Source organism: Nerophis ophidion, linkage group LG24, assembly GCF_033978795.1.
Source record: "Nerophis ophidion isolate RoL-2023_Sa linkage group LG24, RoL_Noph_v1.0, whole genome shotgun sequence".
NCBI classification, from domain to species: domain Eukaryota; kingdom Metazoa; phylum Chordata; class Actinopteri; order Syngnathiformes; family Syngnathidae; genus Nerophis; species Nerophis ophidion.
In genome coordinates this window covers 38,026,456-38,045,439 of record NC_084634.1, presented here as the reverse complement: position 1 = coordinate 38,045,439, position 18,984 = coordinate 38,026,456, and positions in this window count along the sequence as shown.

The window sequence follows — 18,984 nt, the reverse complement described above, 5'->3', positions numbered from 1 at the left end:
AATATGTTCAATACTCATGTGTTTATAGTCAAGTTCATTTTAAAAGTTTAAATTAAAAGGTAAAAAAAAGTTTATAGGTTCAAGGTGAAGGTGTTCGATATTGCCTACCGCAGTGAAATCAATTCAAAACTGCAATGCCACTTCGGCATTAATTAAAAAGTAAACAAAACACAATAAGTGAAAAAAAACAACAATGAATGATGTTTTTTAGACATGATTTATTTAGGGAAAATGTTTGGCTACAATATAAACTTAAAAATAGTAAGCTTGTTTTAGAAATATGTCTGCCAATCTTTCAAGATGTGTCAGGTTCAAATCTATTAAACAGACAAGAAGCAAGGAATCATGCAGAGACAGAGTTCAATTTGGCTCAATGAGGAGAGATGTTTTGGGCTGTACTCTAGTTAAAGATCCAAACTACGCTCTAAAATCCTGCCCACGTGCTCCTCTATTTGGGAGGTTCCTGCTTACATCAATGAGGCGGCTGCTGAAGGTAGGGGGTAATCTCAGCAGCCCCAGTTAGACACGATATATGACTATTAATGAAATGCAAATATCCTGAAACTCGTGATATCGCCATGTCTCTGCTGTGTCTGCGTCACGGGACACAAACACTGATACGAGACGACTCGCTTTGCACTGATAGAAAAGTACAACTTCAGCAAAATTGATAATAACTATAGCAACGTTCTTTAAACATAAGAGTTGTGTGATAACGTACACATAATTATTCAAAAAAGATGACAAAGTTCAAAGCGACGCTAAGTTAGCAACTACCTGCATGGCTTTTGAATGGACACAATGCTGCTAAACGCACTAAAACTATTGCAAAGGGCATGTTGACTCACCACTGATGAGGAGTTTAGCTGAAAAAAGTATATAAGTGTATTGGTGAGGCAATTCAGTTCATCAAAGTAGAATAAGCAGACATTCGCAGAGCTTCACGACCATGTTGTTAATCAGCTATTGAAGTGACCAGTTACCATAATCATGTGGCATCTCTAGTGGTTGAGGGCCAAGTGTTTATGACCATAGCCGGCCCTGCAGAACGCGCCCCACTGGTGGGTGGCTCATGGTAAAATAGTCTATGGTTGTTTTTAAATGCCACTAGAAGTAAGACTGACTACAATAACAGTGTTAACACATACAGGCTAACAAGCATATATTTCCCCCGTTAGCCTCTATTTCGATGTGTCATGCTAAGAATTCGTTGCAGGAACATACCAGCTTTGATAGACAAGACCATAGACTGTATTGGACAAGATAGTTTGAATACAGAATGTCAATTTCCATTTATTACAAGTAATAAGAAAACGTAAATGCCTGACTTACCTATCAAGAAGGAAATTAGCAAGTGTCTCCATCTTTCAAAGGTATCCTTGATACAAATCCTCGTTTGGTTCCTGGCTTTGTCATGAATAAGTTGAGAATCGTAATGACGCCTGTTAGATTACTAAGGTCTGTCATGTTTAGTAACTTTACCAGTGACAGTAGCTAGACGAAGAGGGCGATGCGTAACTGGCAACCTGGATATGACACACTTACGGACTTTCTAAATAGTCAAACGGTGGAGGGCAGGGCATCGAAACGAAACCAATAACACAATTTCGGGGCTGCGAATCTATTTTTGGAATGAGCATATCCTGGATGAACTACTGTTATGAGTTATAGGTATTTGAAAATAACATGATTTATTAATGCATTTTGACGTATCAGGGCCATTTAATGATGACTTGACATGACATTATTACATATCGCTCCTTGAATTACACTAGTTTGATAATACCTACACTTAGGGCTGGGCGATATGGCCTTTTATTAATATTTTGATATTTTTAGGCCATGTCACGATACACCATATATATCTGGATATTTTGCCTTAGCCTTAAATGAACACTTGATGCATATAATCACAGCAGTATGATGATTCTATGTGTCTACATTAAAACATTCTTCTTCATACTGCATTAATATATGCTACTTTTAAACTTTCATGCAGAGAGGGAAATCACATCTAAAAGTGTATTTATTAAACAGTTATTAAGCAGTGGCACAAACATTCATGTCATTTCAAAACAGAAAGTGCAAGATTGTCAGAGACATTTTAAAACAAGCTATTTAGTGCACTTTTGTGCATGATGTCACTAAGATGACATATCAAAACACTAAATTAAAGTGCACTTTTTGTACAGAACGCCACTACAATATTTTAAAAAGATAAAGTGCACTTTTGTGCATGATGTCACAAGACATTTCAATAACTGTCAAATAAAAATTAGCTGCATAATAGGAAATCAAATAGTGTATGTCCTTCGCTATGTGGTAGGTTCCTGCGGACCTTTATCTCCTTTTGTTGTTGACCATTTTTTTCATACGGTGTTGATGCAGAAATAGTTGCTTCGGCATTTTTTTGGTTTGGCACTGGACAGAGATGTTAAAACGCAGATTTTTAAGCACTCTTCATTCTCTAGCGGGTGACTTTTCCAATGATGTTACTTTAACAGTGGTTCTACTTTTTGTAGCAACGCTTTTGCTGCATAATTGTTCAACATCTTCCCGCTTGAAGCCAAACCACCGCCATACGATGGACCCCGTGCTGTTTTTCTTGGGAATTAACTATTCCTTCATTTGCTACCAGATTGGTACCTTCTTTCTCTCGTATTACCACTCGCACCGCACCGCTAGCATCACAGCTAACGTTACTATGCCGCTACCTCTCTGCTCCGCGAGAGCGTATGACGTTGCACGCGTGACGTATGTAAGAAGGTGCGCTTGTTTTAGGTCTCTGTGAGGACAGACAAGAAAGAGTGGGAACATGTAGTGTAATGCCCGCAGCTAAAAGCAATTGTGTGAGAACATATACTCGAATTTCACGATATAGTCATTTTCTATATCGCACAGAGACAAACCTGCAATATATCGAGTATGTTCCATATATCACCGAGCCTTACTTGAATCACTTAATGTTCTGAACTCCTGTTTTCATGTAACTGGGTTTTTTTTAGCCATCATTTGAGATGAACTCCACAGTGCCTCTTCTGGTTGTGTGAAAAAGTGCCTCAAGCAACTATCAACTGAATACTTAAAAGCCTACTGAAAGCCACTACTTGCGACCACGCAGTCTGTTTATATATCAATGATGAAATATTAACATTGCAACACATGCCAATACGGCCTTTTTAGTTTAATGAACTGCAGTTTTAAATTTCCCGCCGAAGTGTCCTGTTGAAAACGTTGCGGTTTGATGACGCGTATGATGACACGTGCGTTTTACGTCACCAGTTGTAGCGGACATTTTTTTCCCAGCCCGAGTCAAGCGATAAGTAGTCTGCTTTAATCGCATAATTACACAGTATTCTGGACATCTGTGTTGCTGAATCTTTTGCAATCTGTTCAATTAATAATGGAGATGGTAACAGGTCAGGTACGCTCTTTTTTTGGGGGCAACATGGCGTAGTGGGTAGAGCGGCCGTGCCAGAAACCTGTTGGTTGCAGGTTCGCTCTCCGCCTATTGACATCCAAATCGCTGCCTTTGTGTCCTTGGGCAGGACACTTCACCCTTGCCCCCGGTGCCGCTCAGTCTGGTGAATGAATGATGAATGAATGATAGGTGGTGGTCGGAGGGGCCGTAGGTGCAAACTGGCAGCCACGCTTCCGTCAGTCTACCCCAGGGCAGCTGTGGCTACAGATGTAATTTACCACCACCAGGTGTGAATAAATGATGGGTTCCCACTTCTCTGTGAGCGCTTTGAGTATCTAATAATAGAAAAGCTCGATATAAATCTAATCCATTATTATTATTATTATTATTATTATTATTATTATTATTATTATTATTATTATTATAGATGTCAAAGAAGAAAGATGTAGGTGGGAAGCGGTGTATTCCAGCTGCCTTTAGCAACACAAACACAGCCGGTGTTTCCTTGTTTAAAAATCCCGAAGGTGAAGCTTTACTATGGAACAGAGGGGTCAAACGAACATGGTTCTCTACCGCATGTCAACCGGCAGGTTTCGGTGAGAAAATTGTGCTAATAAGTCGGCTCTTACTGTAGACATGAGCGGAGCTTCCGTCCTCCTGCAGGTGCGGACTATTACCTCCTCCCACCGGAGACACTGGCGGTCACCACACCCGTGGCCACAAGCCTCCGACTTTAAGGTACCATATAATCTCACTAAAACACTAGTAACACAATAAGCAGATAAGAGATTTTCCAGAATTATTCTAGTAAATGTGTCTAATAACATCTGAATCGCTCTCACTGCCCTCGCCTTTTTTTCCTTTTTTTTTTGTAGTCCTTCACTCTCACTCTCACTATCCTCATCCATGAGTCTTTCATCCTTGCTCAAATGAGGAAATTGTCGCTTTCTCGGTCCGAATCGCTCTAGCTGTTGGTGGCCATGTTTGTGAACAATGTTCAGATGTGAGGAGCTCTACAACCCGTGACGTCACTCGCACATCGTCTGCTACTTCCGGTAAAGGCAAGGCTTTTTTATTAGCGACCAAAAGTTGTGAACTTTATCGTGGATGTTCTCTACTAAATCCTTTCAGCAAAAATATGGCAATATCACGAAATGATCAAGTATGACACATAGAATGGACCTGCTATCCCCATTTGAATAAGAAAATCTAATTCCAGTAAGCCTTTAAATAACAACAAGTAATTGTGGCGATAAACTTTATTTACAACTTTAGATTTAGACCCAGCAGTCATGTACACATACACACACACACACAGGCGCACACATAAACACACGTTCACAATGACTGCGATAATGACATAATTGTTGCAGAGCATGCCGCCATGCAAATATAGCTTGTGTTGCCATCCGTGGGTCTCTGCCATCTATTTCCATTATTCTAATGCACTGCTGCCGCTGACCTTCTCTTACACAATTAACTGCCAGCGTAAGTGAGACAGAGAGAGTGGCAATACATGGTGTTTAAGTAAAGCATTTGTCTGCCCTCTTCTTTGCACTGTGACCCTTTGGCCTTGTGTAAAACATGTCATAGTGGTCAATTTTTATCTATTTTTTTTCCCATTGGTCCATACAAGGAGGCAGAACTTGAGCAGGAAATAGAAATATTCCACACTCGCTATGCCACGGTGTTAGAGATGTCCGATAATATCAGACTGCCGATATTATCGCCGATGAATGCTTTAAAATGTAATATCGGAAATTATCGGTATCGGTTTCCAAAAGTAAAATGTATGACTTTTCAAAACCCAGCTGTGTACACGGACGTAGGGAAAAGTGCAGAGCGCCAATAAACTTTAAACCAGACCTGGGCAAATTAAGGCCGGGGGCCACATGCGGCCCGTTTTCAATCTGGCCCGCCGGACATTCCGAATTCATTTTTTTAGATCTTTAAGATGGAAATTGTAGCTGCTATTATGATGTTCAGTCATGTTTTATAACGACCGTAAGTCTTGAACTATACAAAGCATTTCATTGGTTAGAATATGCGCTTTTGCATGATATACTAGTTACTATGGTAATCTAATTAGTTATGATGGTCATCTAATTAGTTGACCAGATGAGGCACCAAACATAGCGTTTCCACAGACGCCGAAGGAGACTTTCACAACAAAGTTCTAAAGCTTAGTGATATATCAGATATATCAGATTGTAGGTGGGTTTATTCGTACCCTTTGTGTTCATATTCCACTGTTTGTTACATTTTTGTTGCGTTTCACTTGATTGTAAAATGTGTCGATCGAAAGGTGTGATGTTCATATTTTGTCAACATTCAGTGTTTTATCCTTCATAGAAAAATTAAAAGTTCCACTACATTTTTTAAGGCGGTCAGTCATAACGTTTTTAGCATTTAGTCAGACATTATTGTGAGGTTTTGTATTGGTGTTCCAAAAAATTGATATACCGGCCCCCAGACACATTTATTTCTCTAAATGCGGCCCCCCGAGTCAAAATAATTGCCCAGGCCTACCTTAAAGGCACTGCCTTTGCGTGCCAGCCCAGTCACATAAAATATAGGGGTTTTTACACAAACAAGTGAATGCAAGTCATACTTGGTCAACAGCCATACAGGTCACACTGAGGGTGGCTGTATAAACATCTTTAACACTGTTACAAATATGCGCCACACTGTGAACCCACTGCACAAAAGAACGACAAACACATTCCGGAAGAACATCAGCACAACAGAACAAATACCCAGAATCCCTAGCAGCACTAACTCTTCCGGGACGCCACAATATATACCTCCCAACTCCCCTCCCAACTCAACCTCCTCATGTCCCAAATTCCAAGCTGCTGTTTTGAGGCATGTTAAAAAAATAATAGCTAGGTTGGTCGAGTGGCCGTGCCAGCAACTTTAGGGTTCCAGGTTCGATCCCCACTTCCGCCATCCTATCCACTGCCGTTGTGTCCTTGCTCCCAGTGCCACCCACACTGGTTTAAATGTAACTTAAATGTTGGCTTTCACTAAGTCAAAGCGCTTTGAATCACTAGAGAAAAGCGCTATATAAATATAATTCACTTAACTTCACTAATGCACTTTGTGACTTCCATAATAAATACTGCATGGCGGTGCCATGTCGGCATTTTTTCCCCATAACTTGAGTTGATTTATTTTGTAAAACCTTGTTACATTGTTTAATGCATTCAGCGGGGTATCACAACAAAATGAGGCATAATAATGTGTTCATTCCACGACTGTATATATCGGTATCGGTTGATATCGGAATCGGTAATTAAGAGTTGGACAATATCGGAATATCAGATATCGGCAAAAAAGCCATTATCAGACATTATTATTGTGGTATTTTTAAATGTGCTTAACATTTTTAAAAAGTACTTACACTGAATTTTTTTTTTTTTACCAAGTTTTATTGAAACAAATAGAACAACACATTCCGAATGATTTCCATTGAAGAAGAAACATTATTGTAAATAAGAACACCGTACTTGCACAATCATTGTTAGCAAAGTAATATGGCAGAAACAAAATAATAACACAATTAAGTTGTGCAAGATAGCACCTTATGGACATAGGAGATAAACAAAAAAAAAAAGTAAGAATTTTACAAGATTGCATCTGATGATCTTAAGATGCAGTTTTTGTCCAGAAAAGTAAAAATAGGGTTCAATTATGAGATCTCATCTTACACGTATGGCTGCACGATTATGGCCAAAATAATAATAAGGGTGTGGGGGGGGTTGTATATTGTAGTGTCCCGGAAGAGTTAGTGCTGTAAGGGGATCTGGGTATTTGTTCTGTTGTGTTTATATTGTGTTACGGTGCGGATGTTCTCCCCAAATGTGTTTGTCATTCTTGTTTGGTGTGGGTTCACAGTGTAGCACATATTTGTAACAGTGTTAAAGTTGTTTATACGGCCACCCTCAGTGTGACCTGTATGGCTTGCATTCACTTGTGTGTGTGAAAAGCTGTAGATATTATGTGATTGGGCCGGCACGCAAAGACAGTGCCTTTTAAGGTTTATTGGCGCTCTGTACTTCTCCCTACGCCCGTGTACCACTCCGTACAGCGGCGTTTTTAAAAAGTCATACATTTTACTTTTTGAAACCGATACCGATACTTTTCGATTTCACATCTCTAACTATTACGTTTACCGTTACATCGCTATTCCACACACAGGGTACCGTTTTACGTTGTGTTTTCTCCATGCACTATTAATTGGTGCATGTGTGCGGGTTGGTTGGTGGCGGGGATCTTGAGAGAATGGACTGTTGATTCTGGTCTGTTCCTCCTTGGCTCCCTTTCACTTGGTCTTGGCCCGGGTCTGATCCCTGTGATTGGATCTGGGGCTCTTTTGTGGTGGCTGATGGGAAAGAATAAAGCCAAGTGGCGCACAGCGAGCACGCTCCGTGGCGGGCAGATGGACAGAAAGTGAAAGAGCTGTGATTTCTCATTGTGTGTCCTGACATCTTTTGGGGCGTGTGTGTGTGTGTGTGTGTGTGTGTGTGTGTGTGTGTGTGTGTGAGTGCGCGAGTGCGCGCGCACACATCCTCCATCCAAGAATTCTCCAATCAGTGGCCACCACTTCCAGACCGCAAAGATATTGTCTTTATCACAACTGGATAGTAAGCAGCTTAGAGAAGAATCCTTCCGAGGCAAGCTTGTTCTTTGTTGAAGTGTGAAACAAACAAAATTGTATGTACATGATGACATGTTGTATTTGAAGTAGGCATTTAACGATAAACGGTATCAATGATAACCGCCGTAAAACCCCGGACCGTTTGTATCTCTGCTTTAGATTAAAATTATTGAAAAGTTGATAACTGTACTTTGTTATTGAAAAGTTATTGATAACTGTACTTTGACAAACTCTCAGACTGACTGGCGCAAGCTCCCCAGCCTAAATATCAACATGAAAACAAGAGGCATTAACGTAACTCCCCATAACATAACTTAATCTAAACTTACATAAACACGTTACTGTCTGAGCAACCAAGATATTCAATTGTGCACTTTGAACCTACAAGCTGTGCTCCCTTAAAACACAATGATCATTTTATACTGAGACAAAGGTGTTTTTAAGGTGCGTTCAAAGACCGCTAAACAGAGTAGGATGCCACATGGTCCGTCAGAAATAATGAATAATATTAATACATTGTATTTGTTATGCATTTTTCCAGGGTGTACCCCGCTTTCCGCCCGAATGCAGCTGAGATAGGCTCCAGCACCCCTCACCCCGCGAACCCCGAAAGGGACAGCAGTAGAAAATGGATGGATGCAAAGTTAATTTAAATGAATCTGTGCCACAGTACAAACCGATATTTAAAATAATAAAAGCTTAGTCAATAAAACGGATAAGAAACACAAAACATGCAAAATATTGGGCTTCATAAGAGATTAGTTCAATTATCTATGAATCAATTTTCTGCTGCTTGTCCTTCACGTTGTCGTGGGGGTGCTGGAGCCTATCCCAGCTGTACTTAGGCGGACAAGTCGCCACCTCATCACAGAGCCATTCACACATTAGGGTCAATTTAGTGTTGCCAATCAAAGAAAAAAAACCTGGTCAAAAGATTTGAGTGTGTGTTTAAGTACTTTTTAAGCACATCTAACATTAGTGCGATATGTGATATAAAATGTTCTTATCGTTATATTTTTAATTTGAAGTCACTCATGATTCAAGAAGCTATGACATTAACGTTCCTTGGAATATTGGAGCATGACAACGACTTAAAGAGGTAAAGTTAAATTTAGATCCATAGTTTCTCATGGTTTCAATTAGAGATGTCTGATAATATTGGACTGCCGATATTATCGGCCGATAAATGCTTTGAAATGTAATATCGGAAATTATTGGTATCTGTTTCAAAGCGTAAAATTTATGACTTTTTAAAACACCGCTGTACGGAGTGGTACACGGACGTAGGGAGAAGTACAGAGCGCCAATAAACCTTTTGCGTGCCAGCCCAATCACATAATATCTACGGCTTTTCACACACACAAGTGAATGCAACGCATACTTGCTCAACAGCCATACAGGTCACACTGAGGGTGGCCGTATAAACAAGTTTAACACTGTTACATGCGCCACACTGTGAACCCACACCAAACAAGAATGACAAACACATTTCGGGAGATCATCCACACCGTAACACGACATGAACACAACAGAACAAATACCCAGAAACCCTTGCAGCACTAACTCTTCCGGGACGCTACAATATACACCCACCGCCGCCCTCCTCAACCTCCTCATGCTCTCTCTGGGAGAGCATGTCCCAAATTCCAAGCTGCTGTTTTGAGGCATGTTAAAAAAAATAATGCACTTTGTGACTTCAATAATAAATATGGCAGTGCCATGTTGGCATTTTTTTCCATAACTTGAGTTGATTTATTTTGTAAAACCTTGTTACATTGTTTAATGCATCCAGCGGGGCATCACAACAAAATTAGGCATAATAATGTGTTCATTCCACGACTGTATACATCGGTATTGGTTGATATCGGAATTGGTCATTTAGAGTTGGACAATATCGGAATATTGGCAAAAAAGCCATCATCATACATCTCTAGTTCCAATAAGTAACATTTCCAAGTAGTGGTTTAAGCCATGGAGGTGTGTCCCTTGTCTTGATTGGAAAACAAAGCAGAGCAGATCACTTTTTTTGTAATGAAGTGTTGTGGTCTGCGTGGAGTCGCCGTGCCCGGGTGTGTCCAGCTGTTGACAATAAGCTTGTACGCTTATGAGATTTAGCAAGTCAACAGATGCCCCAAATGTCTGTTAAACATATTCCAAACCTGATTAAAAATTTCTAAATGGCCGAAACGGCTGAGATGGTGGGAGTTCACGCAGATTGCGTTTGACCTCCTACTGCCCAGTGCACCTAATCGCCTGGCTTAACCTCACAGGGAAGAGGATGGGCGGATTTACACCACAAGTGTGTGTAATAGTTGTTAGACCTACTGCTTTGCTGTGCGTACATTTGCCAGTGTGTTTGGGTGAATGTGCCGCTTACAACAGATTACGTACACCCGTGTTAAAACAGGAATTAACTGCATCAAAAAGAACTGCTTAAAGGGGCCTAAAAACGGTAAAAGATAATCATTAGACTTGGGCAAACACCACTCCACTTTGGGGGCTAGCTGCAAACAGAGCTCTGAGTGCTAGCGCTTAACTGCGACGCTGATCTGAGTGGCAGTTTTTTCATTTTAAAAGAAGAATTGTGTTTAGTTCCTCATTCAAGGATGTACCCTAAAGTCTGCAAACAATGACAGGAAGAAAGCAGTAGGAGATGACCGTGATAACTTGGCATCCCCAGTAAGGTTTGAGTGATCTACTTAGAAGGACCATTGGCAGGCCTGGCCAGCAGAAGCCAGATAGATGCCTGAGCAGGCTGGCGTCCCACCAGACTCCCCCTTTTTAAATCTGGTACTACGGCTAATCTCTAATCTGGAGATTTGCTCGATCTATCCACTGTTCCTCTCTCTGTTTGGACGTCTCCAACATCTATAAATGGAGCAATCTGTGACCATTTCACAAAACTGCATTTATCCCTAAAATGTGTTATTAAAGATCTAATTCCCTCGACGAGTCCGACCTCATCCCATCCCCAGCCCAGCACCGAGCCCCCCACAACAGACTTTTGCAGATGGTCACATAATGCACAATCAGCCTGATTATAGGGTGGAATGTTGGACTCCCTCCCTATTCAGCGATCCTTGGGGGACATTGCAAGATATTGTAGCCAATCTGTGTTTGTTGTCTGCACTGCGGCCAGCACAGAGGAAGAGGAATCTGCATATTACCTGACACAATGTAGGGGTATTTGGTTTAGTCCTTGTAGATTTTCAGTCATGTAGGTCACGGTTGAAATGAAGACTTCTTCGGTTCTGCAACTCTCTGGAAGAAGTCCAGTTGCCTGTGTGCATTGCTGACGTAAACCTAGTCTTATTTATCGAGTCTTGCTGACACAGAATGTGTGTGTTCCAGATTAATAACAAGGTCTCCATCCAGTCTTTATCATCTTCTGTTCTCTCTCCTCCGCAAGCACCAAAAACAATACCGCTTCCCCATACTTAGGCCCTAGCAGCAATTATGCCCAATCACAGGCTTCAATAGGAAGCTACCAGGGCTTGTTTGTGCCTCTGCGGTCATTAAAAGGGAGCGAAGAAAGGAATTAATGACTTAATTGAGGAGGAGCGAGAAGGGAGAAATCACACAGACTCCCGGAGCGAAGGGAAAAACATGAATGGGGGCGCCTGGAACCTTCCTAAAGCAGAGGGATTGTGGGATCGCTGAAGTGTGTCAAGATTTTGGTCACCTTCCAAAGCAGATGGCGGGGCTTGTCGTTCGCCTACCATCTATTCTCCTTATTGTTGACTCGGAGCCGCTTCTTTTGTTGCTTGCCATTGCTTTGGTGCAAAAGTTTAAGAACAACACCAAAAACCATTAGTCCGGATCAGCCTTATTGTCAGACATTTTCTCTCGCCCTAAGTTAAAGTTGAGACCAAATCAGAAAGGATGCTGGTTTCTAAAGTGTTGCAGTGCCAAGGGTTGGCACATTGCTATTCATTCCACTCCAATGTGGCAGGGTCCCCCCACTGCCAAGTCTCTTCTCCTGCTTCACAGACTCCTGATTACTGTGGATAAACACACAAGAGAAGACAACACACAGACACACACTCACAAACACACACCAGCCTCCCTGCCTTCAACTCCTCTTTTCTATCCACACCAACTGAGACCTGAGAGAGATGCTACCTCCAGGAAATTCTGGCTGGGCTCGCTTGAGCAATTTCTTACCCGGTCCAAGATTTCAAAGCGATAAAGCAATCAAGAGGATGGTGGAAACAGCTCGGCGATTTGACAGCAGTGTTTTTGATTACTTCATAAAATATTTAACCGTGCGACTTGGACGATGTGCATGAAGTTTCTATTCTCCTCTCAGAACAGATAAGGATGGCTTTGATCAAGGGATTTTTGATTCCTAATGTTTGCAACGAATCATCTCATAAAAAAATGATTGAAAAAGTTTTCTTCTATTAAAAACAAGTTTTTATTTGTTTGCTTTTATTTGTATGAAGGTTGAAAAAACATCAAAATGCTTGAAAGGGCCCTTCTAATGTTGACAACATTGGACGTTATGTCATAGTTCTGGACTTAAAAATCTATAGGTAGATTTTACCCCAAAATAGACAAAGTAGTGATTTTAGATTGAGTTTTCTAGCAAGTTTTAGTACTTTTTGTAAGGCTCTTAGACGGCGCTTAGATGGCAGCATATGTTGTTCCAAAACCTGTATGCACCTTTCAGCATTAATGGTGCCTTCACAGATGTGTAAGTTACCCATGCCTTGGGCACTAATGCACCCCCATACCATCACAGATGCTGGCTTTTGAACTTTGCGTCGATAAGTGTCTTTATGGTTCGCTTCCCCTTTGGTCCGGATGACACGATGTTGAATATTTCCAAAAACAATTTGAAATGTGGACTCGTCAGACCACAGAACACTTTTCCACTTTGCATCAGCCCATCCTCGATGATCTCGGGCCCAGAGAAGCCGGCGGCGTTTCTGGATGTTGTTGATAAATGGCTTTCGCTTTGCATAGTAGAGCTTTAACTTGCACTTACAGATGTAGCGACCAACTGTATTTAGTGACAGTGGTTTTCTGAAGTGTTCCTGAGCCCATGTGGTGATATCCTTTAGAGATTGATGTCGGTTTTTGATACAGTGCTGTCTGAGAGATGGAAGGTCACGGTCATTTACTGTTGGTTTCTGGCCATGCCGCTTACGTGGAGTGATTTCTCCAGATTCTCTGAACCTTTTGATGATATGGACTGCAGATGTTGAAATCCGTAAGTTTCTTGCAATTGCATTTTGAGAAACGTTGTTCTTAAACTGTTTGACTATTTGCTCACGCAGTTGTGGACAAAGGGGTGTACCTCGCCCCATCCTTTCTTGTGAAAGACTGAGCATTTTTTGGGAAGCTGTTTTTATACCCAATCATGGCACCCACCTGTTCCCAATTAGCCTGCACACCTGTGGGATGTTCCAAATAAGAGTTTGATGAGCATTCCTCAACTTTATCAGTATTTATTGCCACCTTTCCCAACTTCTTTGTCACGTGTTGCTGGCATCAAATCCTAAAGTTAATGATTATTTGCAAAAAAAAAAATGTTTATCAGTTTGAACATCAAATATGTTGTCTTTGTAGCATATTCAACTCAATATAGGTTGAAAATAATTTGCAAATCATTGTATTCTGTTTATATTTACATCTGACAAAATTTCCCAACTCATATGGAAACGAAGTTTGTATGTTACGGTAGCATCCCCAGCCCTGATCATGATATTTTTGCACAGAATTTGAAATATGGCTCCCAGATGCATTGTTGCAGCATTTCCAAATGATGGAACTATGAGGAAAGTACAGTCAAACTGACTCAGGCAGGGATCATTTTACTGATTTTGACTTTGAAAAAGAAGGGTCTTGTTTGGAGTTTGGATTGAATAAAATTCCAAAGTCTCGAGCCAAATGTGATCTTGAAAATCAGGAACATCTTCAAGAGGAGAATCATCAAGTCAGAACCTGCAGAAAAACGGAGGGGAAAAAAAAGAGCAGATGTGGCGCTCAAAACGAGAGGAACAGAAGATGTGATGTTTTTCTCAAGGCAGTGCTGAAAGAGCATGAAGAAACACAGTTTGTGTCTATGGAAGAGCAGGGAAGTCCGAAAATGGCAACTCTGTTATATTTGTTTTTTGCCAACAATACGAAAGTCCTGAGTTCAATCCCGGACTCGGGATCTTTCTGTGTGGAGTTTGCATGTTCTCCTCGTGACTGCGTGGGTTCCCTCCGGGTACTCCGGCTTCCTCCCATCGTTAAAGACATGCACCCGGGGATAGGACCCTCCCACCTCCAAACACATGCACCTGGGGATAGGCTCCTCCCACCTCCAAAGACATGCACCTGGGGATAGGCCCTTCCCACCTCCAAACACATGCACCTGGGGATAGGCTCCTCCCACTTCCAAAGACATGCACCTGGGGATAGGTTGATTGGCAACACCAAATGGTCCCTAGTGTGTGAATGTTGTCTATCTGTGTTGGCCCTGTGATGAGGGGGCGACTTGTCCAGGGTGTACCCGCCTACCGCCCGAATGCAGCTGAGATAGGCTCCAGCGACCCCAAAAGGGACAAGCGGTAGAAAATGGATGGATGGGCGTTTGTAGCAACGAGTTCATATGCTATGCTTTGAAGCTACCAAGGCTTCAACCAGCAGGGAGCGTTATTAATACAGGCCTATCCTGTTTGCCATTGAAATATGTTGCAGATTAAATAAAACCAGGAAGTTAATGGCATATGTTGCATCCATCCGATTTTCCAGAGACGTTACCCAGGTCCCACGACCGCAGGATGCAGATTAAGGAAGGTGGAGTACAGGCAGGCAACACAGGGAGTCCAAAACAAATCTAGTGCAGCACAGAAAACCAACACAGGTGAAACTAAATAGGCTAGATCAACGAATGGGGAAAAAAAGATGCGCAGGCAGGTAATAGAGCAAAAAGTAAAGGTGGAGCAAAACAAGGAATTCAACAAATGATACAAATTAACTGATACAAAAAAAAATCGGGAACAAGATCAAAATTGTCATGTGGGATTAGGTGGCAATAAACCTAACATGCCTCAAAACAGCAGCTTGGAATTTGGGACATGCTCTCCCTGAGGTTGGGGGTGAGATTGAGGTAGGAGTAGCAGGGGGTGTATATTGTAGCGTCCTGAAAGAGTTAGTGCTGCAAGGGGTTCTGGGTATTTTTTCTGTTGTGTTACGGTGCGGATGTTCTCCCGAAATGTTTTTGTCATTCCTGTTTGGTGTGGGTTTACAGTGTGGCGCCTATTTGTAACAGTATTAAAGTTGTTTAAACGACCACCCTCAGTGTGACTTGTATGGCTGTTGACCAAGTATGAAGTGCATTCACTTGTGTGTGGGAAAAGCCATAGATATTAAGTGAAGTGAAGTGAATTATATTTATATAGCGCTTTTTCTCTGGTGACTCAAAGCGGTTTACATAGTGAAACCCAACATCTAAGTTACATTTAAACCAGTGTGGGTGGCACTGGGAGCCGGTGGGTAAAAGTGTCTTGCCAAAGGACACAACGGCAGAGACTAGGATTGCCAAAGGACACAACAGCAGAGACTAGGACAGCAGAAACGGGGATCGAACCTGGAACCCTCAAGTTGCTGGCACGGACACTCTACCAACTGAGATATACTGCCCCAATCACATATTATTGGCGCTCTGTACTTCTCCCTACGTCCGTGTTTTTAAAAAGTCAGAATTTTTTTCTTTTTGAAACCGATACTGATAATTTCCGATATTACATTTTAAAGCATTTATCAGACTTCCGATATTATCGGACATCTCTAATAATTACTCTGCTAACCGTAATACTTCTGATCAAAAACTATGTCTCTGAAGCAATTTTTCAATTTTGGTTTAGACTTCAAAATCATTGATCGGTGCACTTTCTTTAAATACCCATCCATGTGTTGATACAATTCCTCTGGTGAACACTTTCAAATGATAAACAACTCAAGCTTATTGGGAAATTGCCTTCGCCAATAATTAATGTATGCTAATGCTCGCGATGTATTCAAATGTGATCCTTTTAGTCAACAGCGCTGTTTACCCCCTATTACTCCCTCTGATCGCCCACTCCGAACGGGAGCGCATAAAGAGAAGAAAGCGAAGGAAGCGGGGAGATGCGACATGAGCAGACACCAGCCAGCCCCACAAAGAACTGCAGGCAGATTAGCATGACAGAGAATGACAGCGCTTCACATGTTAATACACAGCATGAACTATGGCTATCAACCTCTGGGGCCCGCTCACAATATGCGTCTCCTTTACCTCTCTACCTCGACTACTTCTCATCGTCTTTCACTGCGCCGTCTCTTTCCCACCCTTCTGCTCTTTCTCAGTAGACGTCTGAAGGGCCCTTCAGTCCCACAGGGGGATGCGGGACACCTCCACAGACACAAAAAGCCCACACTCTCTGTCTGGAGGATGGCAGGATGGTTGTGCGTTTTGAATGTGGAGAGAGCCCGGGGCCCCCCATTGATAGATTAAGGACCAGGTTGGCCGTACTTGAGAACTGGGCTTCTCTATCGCAGGAGGTGAGACTTGAGAGCCAGGTCACGCATTAGCATGTGTTTTGTACCCAAGCTCTGGGTTTGTATCGCTAACAACCAGGCAATAAACTTGTGCTCCTGTTTGTCGAGCAGTATTTACACAGCGTTTTAACCCTTGTGTGGGACCAGTTTTTAATTTTTTTATTAGAAGAAAAATGATACAATTAATTCATTTTTCAAGCCGAGACTCACTGACTTTGGCTGATTTTCTGTGTAGAACATATATCAGAATACTCATTTTTAGTTTAAGCATTACAAACATTTTTACCTGCACACTGCCTCCCGCTGTGGTCTGCATATTGGGATCACAACAAACCAGCCTCGTCTCACCCGACACGTTCTGACTTTTACAAAAAAATTAACTACCTGCTGCCACCTACTGATATGGAGTGTTGCATGGTTACTAGAGATGCGCGGTTTGCGGTCACAACCGCGGAGTCCGCGGATAAACCGCGGGTCAGGCGGGTGACATGACGAAAAAATAGATTTTAAATAGATTCGGGCGGGTGGCGGTTGAACCAATTCGGAAATATATATTGTAATAATCACAGGATTGTAGGCTCATAAAACTTCTTCGTTTGTCTTGTCTTTATTGCACAAGATATAATACAACCACACAACAGCTCTCATGTCTCTAACGTTTTTCCCGGGACAACTCGAACTCTCACTTCCTGTCGATAACGTCACTTCCCTATCTCTCCCGGAAGTCCCGCCCCCCAGCCAAAATCATTGGCTAACACCCCATAGCCAGCCGCTAAATTATACATAGTTAAATGTTATGTTGAAGAGGTCCATCTAGCCTACTGACGTGTATTTATAAAAGGTTGATTTATATAGGCTAGTAGGTAAAGTGTTGTAGCTGACAACTCTTGATGGTACAATCCATATATCACGTCACAGACAACGTCACGCTAACATCACGTGACACCTCTGATGAAGGCTGCAGAATTAAGGTAGCCCAAACTTGTCAGGTACAACACTTTACCTTACTAGTCTATAGAAATCAACCATTTATAAATAGTTCAATGTTGTTACCCGCATACGAAAAACGAGCAGCAGTCTTTGAAACAGTATGTGGGCATACTTTTATTTTGAAGAGTCTCGTTTGGTCTGTCGACGGATGTAAGGAAGCTACTTCCGGGTATGGCCAACGAGGTATTTGTCATTTGTTGGTATTTTACTTGGTAAATGGTTTGATCCACACGCTGTGCATGTTATTATTTTTACGTCTGTAACGTGCTTTATTTATTACAGTTTTCACGGTGAATTTGAAGGTAAAGGAAGCCTTCAAATAAGTCCGTTCAAGAAAGCCATTGTGTCTGTGCTATTTGGAGGAAGTTACACTTTCTAACCTCACTAATGCCTTGCATCGTCTATATTAGATATATAACAACGGGCGGGTGTGGCTTTGATGAAATGTTGGTTCTGGTGGGTGGCGGGTGGATGACGACTTTTGTGATGCGGTTTCGGGTGATATAATTGCCTATCCGCGCATCTCTAATGGTTACCCTGCCAAGCTCTACACAGCACAGAGACTGAGCTATAGCACATTCTTTGCAGATTATTTGCAAAAAAATATTTTTTGGACCAGTTCGGTGAAGTTGCATAATTTCACCAAAATTATGCAACTTATGCGGTCACTCTTGTGCATCGATTTCAGCATCTGCGGGCGTTTGTAATGCAAATAAAAGTAAAGACAGCCACTGTAAAACACAGTGGTGTGTCGTCAGGGCCAGCAAGGCCTTCTCTGCTGGCCTAACATAACCAGAAATCATCATCATAATTAAAAATAAAAGTACTTTTTAATATACTTTCCCTAAATATTCTAAAAGTATTAATATTCTCTACATGTTACATTATGCTCCTTCCAGTGCTGCTGTTTTTAAGTTATAGAGTTTTTATCCAATCAGAATTCAGCTAGCTTATGTTGCCATGCTGTACCCAATCTGCCCTAAGTTTTCAGACTCAACAATGCAGGCGTCCGTGCACTGTAAAGTGAACGGGGACGTACAGTTGACAGACAGTTGCGATAGCCAATCAGGTCACGCGTTATTGTCAGTAAGGCCTTCTAGCTGGCCTAAGGCAGATACTCTATATATTGTGATGTTATGAGTTAGGTCAGTGTTTTTCAACAACTAGTGTACCGTGAGATACAGTCTGGTGTGCCGTGGGAGATTATCTAATTTCACCAATATGGGTTAAAAATATTTTTTGCAAACCAGTAATAATAATCTGCAAATTTGCCGTTGTTGAGTGTCAATGCAGTCTAGAGGTCGGCAGAGTAAACATGTTATACTCCATATTCCATATCAGTAGGTGGCAGCAAGTAGCTAACTGCCTTGTAGATGTCGGA